This window comes from Cibotium barometz, chromosome 37, assembly GCF_041138505.1.
Source record: "Cibotium barometz isolate CiBa-2024 chromosome 37, ASM4113850v1, whole genome shotgun sequence".
NCBI classification, from domain to species: domain Eukaryota; kingdom Viridiplantae; phylum Streptophyta; class Polypodiopsida; order Cyatheales; family Cibotiaceae; genus Cibotium; species Cibotium barometz.
In genome coordinates this window covers 33,862,997-33,874,712 of record NC_141082.1, presented here as the reverse complement: position 1 = coordinate 33,874,712, position 11,716 = coordinate 33,862,997, and positions in this window count along the sequence as shown.

The window sequence follows — 11,716 nt, the reverse complement described above, 5'->3', positions numbered from 1 at the left end:
TAGCTTGGTACAAGTCCAAATCGTTTGAGTCCTTGTACATCTCATCAAGCGCCATGTATCCTTGAAAGATGACACACTCCATGGTTAGCTCCTCTAGTGATGGCATGTCCAATGACAAAAGCGCAAGAGAGGGGCAATAGAGAGGGCAGTGTGATGACACGTTCAAGATTGAGGGGGGGTATGTAGAAGGAAAAGAGGGAGGGTGCGCTGATGGAGGAGAAGTGGGGTGTGCGAGTGCACGTTAATGGAGGATAGGGGGAACGTTCATGGAGGAGAGGTGGGGCGCGGGGTGTGTTGATGGAGGATAGTGGGGAGGGGAGGGGGTGCTTGGGCGGAGGGCTCACAAAGGGTTTTTTAAGCCCTGTGTATGCCACGTAACGTGGTATGCATGCCACAGGCCATGCCGCATAGCCTGTCGCATGCAAGCCACACAAGTTGTGTGGCCTCTGGCGGCATGGAGGATACACTGCATGGCCTGCATGCCATAGGCCATGCCACGGGGCATGTGGCATGTGGCATGTGGCACACAAGCCACACAACGTGGCCTGCATACCACATGTGCCACGCCATGTGGACTGTGGCATGTACTGTGTGCATGGCATGCGGAACACAACGCGGCGCTGCCATATTTAATGCCCCCACTCAGGCATTCCACGTGGCTGCCAAGTGGACTGCGCATGTGGACTACGTAGTCCACGTGTAATGCACATGGTGGACAAGTATTACACATGGCGCCAAAGTCATTGGTGCCACATGGAATATTTGGCCACGTGCATTACACGTGGCTTGCCATGTGTAATTCCCAAACTAGGGCATTACATGTGGCAAGCTATGTAATGCCCGCACACTTGGACAGTACACGTGGCTAGCCACAAGGGTTGCGTGGATGTCCCCAATGGCTTTAAAGCTGTTGGACAGCCAACCGAGGGCTCACAAAGCCCTTTGTGAGCCCTTCGCCCAAGTGCCTCCCCTCTCTCAATGCTATCACACCCTCGTGCCCCTCTCTCGCCTCAACGCCCTCATGCTCCTACCCTTCTCTCACCCCTCAACGCCCAACATTTATCTTCTAGAGAATCTTTTGACCACCTTTAATCACCCAACATTTTTGTATACATGGCATCACACGATTGGCTCTTTTCCTTAATAACCTTTTAATCACATGGCATCTTAAAGGGCCCCTATAGACCTCAACCTTCCCCTAATGTCTAGCGAGTCAAAGTCTTAACTAGTTAAACTGATCTAAGCAAACCTGAAGACTTGCACTTGGTCCATGGAATCACTGCTTTTTTCCTCATTTATGAGGCACAGCGTTGATCCCCTCCCCCGCAGAACAAGGTCTTCTTAGGATTTAAACTAATTAACATAACTAATCGTATGTAGTTGTTTCTTAGGACTCCTTCGATCCAACCTAACCCCATCCTGCCCATGGGTTACCACCCGACCACTGTATTGGAGGAATTCCTTTATAAAGCTTTGGTTGTGTTTTTACCCGGGTACCGAGGAAAAAACTTCCCAGGCCCCCTAGCCGGCGATTCTTGCAAAAATTAAGGTAGGCATACCACGTACACACCCGATATGAAATTACCATTTATAATAGATTCGACTGGCTTTAAAACAATCCTTCAATAGAAATCATAATATTTCTGATCATCATTTTCCAAAATTCTGAGTCCATTGTATTACAATAATATCCTTTGGACTCTTCGTTGAAGACCAGCTGACCAACAACGAGATCCAGTATCAAAATTTGGTTCCCAAAAATCTTTCCTTTTAGTCCATCTGAAATCTTTCTCGACGTACGCATGGGTGTCCTAGCAACCACGAGCCCGTGCATCGCCTAGTCAGAACCCTCTAGGATCCTCCTTAGGTGTCTTAGCACTTCACTCAGGGACCGCTTCGTCAGTCCTCGCCCATCATACCGGAGGCACACCATTTTAACCGTACCAAGGCTGGTCAATACCTTGGCAGGCTTTGCCGTGATGAGCGACGTCCCTTGACGAGTTTCAAAGAACCTCCTCTTAGAAAAACATAAGCCAAATGCTTCCTCCAGCATTCTAGCATAAAAGAGTCCTTTGAATTAAAAAAACAGCGGTTCCAATGCAAGTAAAATTCCAATTTGAGATTGGTTCCAAAAACCCTTTTTCCATGATTACTAGTTTCATAATGAGGATCCTTGATCTCTCATCAGGGTAATCTACCCATCATTCAGTCTTATTGTCCAACTAGATTCTTGGTGGTGAGTTCGGTCAGGAAAAACTAGTTTAGTTCTAGTAGTCTATTCTTTGTGAACTAGAATTGGTCACAAAGTTTTTACTTGATTCAGATCGAGAGATGGACAAGTAGGTTTACTATCCGTCCCTCTCGTAGTCTAGCCAAATTCATTCGGTTTAGTTCTACAAGAATTCCCTTCAGATAAACATCTAGTTTTGGGTAAATATCCATTTAGTGATTTTACCAATTAAAATATCCAAAGATATTCCTTCTATCATATAATTTCTCAACCTTAATTCAAAAAGAACTTTCCTATGTGCAATTGGAATTAATTAAAAATATTTATAAAGGACCTTAGCCTAAGGGTCCAGATTTTAAGAAATTTTTGAATTATGCTTCAATTAAGGTCCTATGGACCAATAAGATTAATCCAAATGTAGGGAGGTGATAAATTGAAGAATAAAAAAAAATCTCCCAAAAATGAGTAAATGCTCACATAAGATGAAGTGTAAGATTCCTCCTCAGCCTGAATAACTAATAAGCCTCTACTTCAATCCCTTGTAATCATTCTATGTTTCTGAATACAAGAAAATATTATTTTTCCTTGTTTGGCCTAGTGAGATAAAAATTTCTAGAGAGTGGTAAATCAATATTGGGATATTTTTGGATAAATAATTAGCATTGACACCTTCATAAAATAATAGTAAGATTTTCATTTCCTTAATTTTGCTTACCTTTTTAAAGCATTGAACAATTAACAATAATTCTACAAATATCAAAAAAGTATTTTCCTGAAACAAAAAATCAAAATAGATTTTGCAATTGGAATTAATAGAAAATGATTTAGAAGACCTTAGCCTAAGGATCAAGATTTTCTGAAAATTTTGGATTATGGTCCAATTAAGGTTCCTATTATGGACTAATAAGATCAATCCAAGTGTTGGGATAAGATAAATCCAAAGAATAAAAGAAAATACCCAAAAATGAGTAAATGCCCACATAAGATGAAGAGTCGACTAAGTATTATATTTATTAGTCAAAAATTATGAAGTATTAATAAAAAAAATGAGATATTTTAGAGTAATCATTCATTGTTGACACATTGGTAAGGAGAAGGGGGCCCTTCAAGGAGGCGCCTATTGCACATGTGTGGATGAGTTTTAAACTAAAAAATAATAGGATATTTTTATCTCTCCTCTCTCTTAGATCAAACCAAATCAAAAAGGGAGCCAAACTGGTCCAAATCTTGTCCAAATTCAACCAAATTGAAGCTGAAAAATTCTATAACTCAGTTGGACTCAGTTAGTGGCCTCCCTCACCTATAAATAGACCCTCATTCTTTTGTATTCTCATCTATGAAGTAAACTATGCTGGTATTACTCTAAGATAAGCTTATTTTCTATTATCCTCCAAAAACCCTCTATAAATTGAAGAGATTGGAGCTTCTCTCTCTCTTCAATCTTCCTTGGAGTCTTGATCAACATACCAAACCAATTGATTGGTTGGGGGCCTCTACTTTGATTAAAGATTCAAGAAATCTAGGAGGTAAAGTGTGGTTTATGGTCTTTTTTATTTAATCTCAAAATTTTTCTCTCTTCTCGACCCCTTTCAAGCTTGAGAAGCATTCAATTGAATGGCTTTTTAATACAATTGAAGTTCTTTAATGAATTGTAGTGATAAAACACATAAATTTCTAGTTATGCTTAAATTATAATGTTTTTTTTAAAGCATTTCTCTCTCTCCCCCAAAGAATGGTCATTCCTATGACCTATTCTATATTCAAATGAAGCTTCTCATGGAGCAATTCTCCAATCTAAAAGTAATTTCTATGCTTGTCAAATTGAGACCAAATAAGTGGCTTTTTTATGCTTTTATGCTATTTAATTCATGGAAAAATTAGGAAACAAGTCCATAATTGGATATTGATCCAATTAATGGTTATTCTATCATATGATATTACTAAACTTTATGTTTTCAAAATTATTGAGAATTATCAGTAATAGCAACGGAGCTATGGTAAAATTTCTAAAAAGTTTACACATAAATCATCTTCATTCATAATATGAAAAGAGGACTTTCTACCATATTCTAGGATTAATCATCCTAGATTAATTGAATGATTCTCATTATAATCATGGAAAATTTAATTTTTTTGTTTATGCATAAATAGTTAATTAGAAAAAAGAGAAATTTCTAGTAATTCATCTTTATGTTAAAAGAGTAATCCCCATGACAATGGAAATTCATGTATTCCAATGAAGTAAGAGAAAAATTAGGATGCTAAAATAATGTATATTTTATTTAAAAATTAAAGAAGAATTTTAGTTAAATTTATCTTTTTGCATAGATAAATTTAAATGATGAAAGAGGAATTTCCACCATATTGGAATTCAAATATTTAAATGAGGAAAGTGTAATTCCTAGTGTAAAGGAATCAATGGAGATTTTTTTATTTAAATTTTAAGAGAAAATTTAGTTAAATTTTTCTTTTTGCATAGGTAAGTTTTAATGATGAAAGAGGAATTCCCACCATATTGGAATTCAAATATTTAAATGAGAAAAGTGATATTCTTAGCTTAATGGAATTAATTGATATTTTTATGTAATTTTTAAGAAGAATTTTAAATATATTTAATTTATGGTAAAAGAGAAATTCCCATGATAATTGGATTGCACTCATTAAAGTGAGAAAAAGAGGGATGTCAAGTTTATTAAAAAAAATAGGTATGATATTTAGTTAAAAAGAAGAATTTTTATGATAATTAAGAAAACATGGATTTGAATTAAATTTTAGTGTCAAAAGATGAAATTTCCACCATAATTCCTTAGGGGAAACCATTTTAGACACTAGGAGGATTTTTATATCCAAAAATATCTCAATTTTGAATTATCTCCCTCTAGATATTTTCTCTCTCTAGGCCAAAACAGGATCTTTCTTTTATTTCAGAGAGGAAAATAATTATAAGATCAGAAGGGGAGGTTCTTACACCTGCACACCTCAAAAGCCGAAGGGAGGAATCTTACATCCTACCCCACGTAAAAAATGTGAGATGTCCTCATCTCGCAAAAATTAGAGGAGAACTCTTTCCCTTAAGATCCAACTAATTTTTGGGGTTCCTTATAGTCTGGTGAACCCAACAGAATCATGGGATAAAGATCCCTTATATAGAACTCATCATCAAATAATAATTCACTTAGATCATAACATTCAAATCCTTATTACAATAATGGTCCACCATTAGACCAAAATTTCTATCTGAACAGTCCTCCATGGGAATTTTCAAGAATACAGATTTTTAATTTGACATCCCTTAACTTGATCGATTGCATCAAGTGTTAACAGCAGCAATCTGTCAGCACAATCCACTAATCTCATAGTGATTTGTTGAAGTCATTAACGTCATTCCAGTTAATGAACATCATCATAGGGACTCATCCCATTCATCCTCATTCTAGTTTTGTTCAGCTTATTACATTTCAACCAAAATTCAAGAATCATTATTTTTCAATCAAAATCCAAATCAACTCATCAGTTCTCAACCAGAATTTAAAAATCATATCAATCACATTCGAATTCATCATCTGGATAGCATTTATGCTCATAATTTCAAGTCTTAGATTTACTCGTATATACTGCCAGTAAAGAGCTACAGTTATATCCTCGGTATATACGGGTAGTCACCGTCCTTGGAACTATAAGGTAAATACCATCATGTCTAGGTCTCAAGCAAGTCAAGGATTCCATGTAATTGTGGTACTTCCATATAAAGACCCAATTACCAATTTTTATGAATTTCAGTCTCTGAATAACAATTTGTATGCATTTTATCACACACTTACAACCTTTTACTACTACTTCATAAATTTTTGACATTTTTGGCTTCTCTGTTGATCCACATTAGCCAATTTTCTCTAATACTAGCTGTGAGATCCCTGTCCCCACCGCGCAACAACGAATTCAGGGGTGCTAGCAGCGGAAGTAGCACTTCATCACAATTTGAAGTAAAGTACTCTAATCTATTCAATTTTCACTTTCTAAAGAGTAAACAACAAGAAAAGTTTAAATCAATTTATTTGTTACTCATTTTAGGATAAAGAAGGGCTGAATTCTTAAGGAAGAGAAGGGAGTGGCCTTTTCATCAAGGCATAATATCAAAATTCACTTTAATCAACTAAAAAAAAACAAAGAAATCAGAAAACCATAGATTAGAAATTAAAAAGTAGAATTTTTAGCTTGCATGGAGTTTTACGAGATTTCCTTTGGCTTGAGGGATTGAGGGTTCTACTCTTGTTTGGATCAAGAGTGGCCACCAATTCTTTTGGAGAGGATTTAGTCAAAAACAATTGAATTATCAAGTGAATTCAATGTATTTGGCTATGGGAGGAGTAGAGTAACAGTGCATAAACACTATTAACCTTTTACAAAGCGGGAGGCTTCTATTTATAGGAAAAAATGAGCCTCTAACCAAGCAAACTGATTCTAGAGTTTTCCAAATCAACTTGGTCAAATTTTCACCATTTTTGGGTCAGTTTAGCTCACTTTTTGGATCTAGTTAAAATAGGAGAGAGGACAGATGAAAATAACTCATTATTTATGAGTTTAAAACTCCTTCACACATGTGAATTAGGCGCCTCCTTCATGAGGGGAGATCCCCACACTGAGGTGTCAAAAATGCATCCTTTCCTCTAAATATCTTTTCTTTTTTAACTAATAAACCTTGTCCTTGGTCAACTCTTCATCTTATGTAAGCACTTACTCATTTTTGGGGGATTTTCTTTTATTCTTCAATTTATCTCCTCCCTACATTTGGATTAATCTTATTGGTCCATAGGAAGCTTAATTGGAGCATAATTCAAAAATTTGTGAAAATCTAGACCCTTAGGCTAAGATCCTTTATACCTATTTTTAATTAATTCCAATTGCACATTGGAAAGTTATTTTTGAATCTCTATTTCAAGGGAAACCATTTTAGACACTAGGAAGATTTTTATATCCAAAAATATCTCAATTTTGAATTACCTCTCTCTAGACATTTTCTCTCTCTAGGCCAAAATAGGGTAAACATGATCTTTCTTTTACTTCAGAGAGGGGAATAATTATAAGATTAGAAGGGGAGGTTCTTACACCTGCACACCTCAAAAGCCAGAGGGAGGAATCTTACACCTGCAGATGCCATTGAAGCAGGCCCAGGCCCTGACAAGAACGATGGCAGAGATGATGGCCAAGGCAATCTACCACCACCACCCCCACGACCCTCTTCTTCCCCACCTCCCCCACCATAACCCAGTTCCTCTTCCACCCATATCAGTAGCTAACCCCCACCATCTCCACCCCCGTCGGGCACATCCACCCTCCCACTCTTCCATGTATAACCTTCTTCTCCACACATCCATTTTTCCACCCCACCTCCATCACCCCCTTTTTTATCACTGTAGCTAGGAGTGCACACTCCACCTCCACTAAACCCCTACCCATCCTTGATGCTAACCTCACCAGGGACCCTTTGCATCCACAACCCCTCCACCCCCATCTCTGACACACCAGCCCTCCACATACCAAAACCTTGAAGAAGGAGAGATTCTGTTGCCGCCCCATCACTAGAGCATGAGGAGGTCAACCCTCTGCTCAACCCTCTCAACTGGTAGGATCCCCTCAACCGTATGGAGTTCGAGCAGGCCATTGCCATTCTGCTTGATCGACGACTCCAGGCAGATCCTATCACCCGGTTCACAAACCACATGGACATCTATGTCCTGCCTCCTTACCTCGACATGCAAAGCATGACCAGTGGCGCGGCGAGACCACCCCCCCACGACACGTAGAGGATACCACTGGTCACCCACCAGGCTGCTCTCCACATCATGTTTGAACTCATGGGCAAGCAGCCGTGACCCTTCCTCACCAAGCCTTTCATCTCGGACGCACCTCATGCATTTTACATTAGCCAAGATTACCTCCTGATATTATGAAAGTGGGCGTGGAATGTCTTCCATGAGAAACAGAAGTAGAACCCCAAGTTGAATTTCAACTTTCCTTGGTTCACTCCCCTGCTGTCAGCGTAGAGTAGCCATGTACCAAAGAAACTATGGTCCGACGCATCCATGATTTCATCCACCTACTACAACCAAGTCCTTGACCCAGTTGTGATTGCAAAACTATTCAATTCTTTAGCTTGATCATCACGCTATTGAAGTCTTTTCCTGATTGGGACCAGTACTCTGAAGGCGCACAGGGTTTGGCCTTCGACATCAACAAAGGGCCCACCCTCAAGTAGATTCTTGGGTACTATGAACACATCATGTGGATGCTCGCCTAGCGCTACAGACCTTTGAAGATACGATGGAGATCACCTTTTGGAGACAACTACAAGGTATTCCATATTGAGATGTTAAGCTCAACATGAGCTAACACTCACAAGGTGCTTGCATGAGCTCAACATGAGCTAACACTCACAAGGTGCCTGCATGACCGTTTAACATTTATATCACTGGCAGGTTTGGTAGCTAGCACTGACATATCTTTGCCAAAGATTCTACAAGCTCGACTACACCAACTAGTCCACATCTACCCAATCCTCTTAGCGTGTTCACATTATGGACCACTTATATATACTCTATTATGTGTGTTAGTCACTTTATCTTCTTTGTAGTCCTCTTTTGTTGTGTGAAGAAGAAGAAGAAATTTTAGCCTCTCACCTTTTGTGTTCTCTTCTAGGGTTTGTGTGCGTGTGTGTGTGTGTGCTTGCAAGAGCTCAAGCAGCTTCTAGGCTAAGTCACCTACTTTCTTTGTAATTAGATATGGCCCACAATATCTGAGGGATAACTTCTTGTACTTCCCAAGAGATAGAGAACTTCTTTTGGGCCGTACTCTAATGAAAACCATATCTGCTTCTTTGAATTCTCTGTCTGTCCTCTTCTTATTAACATACTGCTTCTGTCAATCCTGGGCAGCTTTAATATCTTTACGAATTGACTGCATCTACTGCTCCATGTCGTCAAGCATCTGTCTGGACATCTCGACCCCCTAATCAATGGGTCGGACCAAGTTAATGGAGTTAAGCAATCTTGTCCATACAGAGCTTTAAAAGGGCTCATCCCGATACTTCGGTGATAAGAAGCATTGTAGGCGAACTCGACTAGGTGCAGATAGCTTAGACACTTCTTGGGTTCTCTGCCCCACAGCATGACCGAAGTATATCTTCGATTACTTGGTTTACCCTTTCAGTTTGACCATCGGTCTCAGGGTGATAAGCTGTGCTAAGATCCAAGAAAGTTCCCATTACTTCGAAAAATGCAGTCCAGAACCTTGAAGTAAACTTGGGATCTCGAGCACTTACTATTCTCCTGGGTAGGCCATGCAATCTGAAGATTTCTTTGAGGAACACTCTGGCCACATCCACTGCAGTGTAGGTTTCTTTTACTAGGATCAAATGGGCAACTTTGGTTAGTCTGTCAACTACCACAAAAATGGAGTTGTAACCTGATTGCACTGAAGGTAATCTAGTAATAAAGTCCATACTGATACATTCCCACTTCATCTGGATATAACTTCCCAGGCATTTTTACTCTTTCAGCTTTGACTTTCTGGCATGTCAGACATTAACGTACATGATTCAGTACATCCTTTTTTAGACTAGGCCAAAAGAATCTTTTCTTTACAGACATGTAGGTTTTTATGAAACCTGGATGTCTTGCTATAAGGCTGTCATGGGCTTCATTCAGAATTTGGTCCTTGGTTCCCTCATCATTGGGAATGCATAGCCTGCAATTATAATACATAATGCCATCATCCAGGCTGCTGTACCCTTGAACTTTGTTCAACTCCTGAGGAGTTTTGCTTTCTTGCATAAGTAGGGTAGCAATAGGGACAAATACCTTTTCCATTTGTCTTTTTCTGCCTAGGAATATCAATCTGAGCATTGCAGTATGGACAAGGCCATCTTGATGTCGCGCCTTGAGCACAACCCATCATGCATTTAATTGTCTTCAAATCTCCCCCAAGATGCCAATCCACCTTGAACTTTCCTATGTTTTCTACATCTAGAAGTTGACCATCGATTTGCTTTTTGATTACATCTGTTATCTAGGGAGTCCTTTCAATTATCCATGTCAATACCTCATGTGTCTCCTTCGATACCTCGAATGCACCGAGCCACCATACCTCTTTTTTAGATTGCACACTAAAACTTGGTTTGGTAGTCTTTTCCCATGCACAGATCATGGCCTCATTCATGAGTGCAATGCTCATATGTTCGAGCTTCTGACCTTTCACAATTTGGCACTCATCTAGCTTGAGCACAAATGAAAGTGTGCTCCCCAAAACTGTAAATAAAATTCTAGTGAAAGACCATAGAACTTCACCATAGCTTGTTGTAGTCTCTCAATATGAATAAAGATGTTATTGTAAGCATCATAGTGAAATTTTGTACTTGTTGTCTTGATTTTCCTCGACCCTGTGTCTAATGTTAGCAACGTGATAAAACTGTCATATAGCTCGCTTCACATCATCATCATTGATATGCTTGACATTGTGAATCACCTTGAGTGTAGGAAATAAAGTGCTAGTGATTCCTTGTCTTAGAAATGCATCTTTTACAACCTGACGGATTGCTTGGTACCCTTTCATGCTGATTCCAGCTGCATCACAAGCATGTTGAATTAATGAAGAATCGATGGAGGTGGTAATCTCGCTCACTGCATTGCTGACAACAGCTTGGCGTATTTTAGGATGATGAGGGTCAGTAATAATTGAGAGAATATCCTTGGTATTCAGAATGGCTTTGACCAAATCCTTCCATCTCTCTTCATTAGAACCCACACACCTCTTGCAAAAAATTCCTGGCAGAACACAAATCATGACTATTTTGTTTAAATCACTGAGTGCATAATGAAAGTTTATGTTACTTACTTTGTTGTACGAATCCTTTTCTTCCGTGCTCCACCTTTAAACATAAGATATTCTATAGCAGCCAATGTCTTTTTGCATTCGCGAGCACCATTTGGCATTGCTTTGAGTCGTTTGATAAGTTCCTCTAGCCTTTGAATCTTTGCATTCTTCTCCACATTCTCTGCGAGGATCCCTTTCATTTTATCTCTGATGATGTTTAAGTCCTTCTTGACATTGTAAAAGGCTAAATTGTGATGCTTGCAATTTAGATTGGAGAATAACACCATATTAGTGAATTTGGGAATTTCCCAATTCCCATTTTTGAATACTTAAAAAAGGAGACATGAATAACATGTTTGTAAGTTTCTCAAAACCCTATCATATGACCTATCGTTGGAAAGCGCTTGAAAAATGGAATCTAAAGAGCTATAAAGCGCTCATTTTGAATTAGTGGTGTTTAAGTTATGGTTAATCCAAACTTTTGACCACGTGTCCCAAACTTGTGGAAAATTCCCATATTCCCCAATATGGTGTTGAATATGGGTTTGCCAAGCTCCACTTGTAGTCAATCTTCTGTAGTATCCTAACAAGCCAAGCTCTCCTTCACGAATAAAAGAT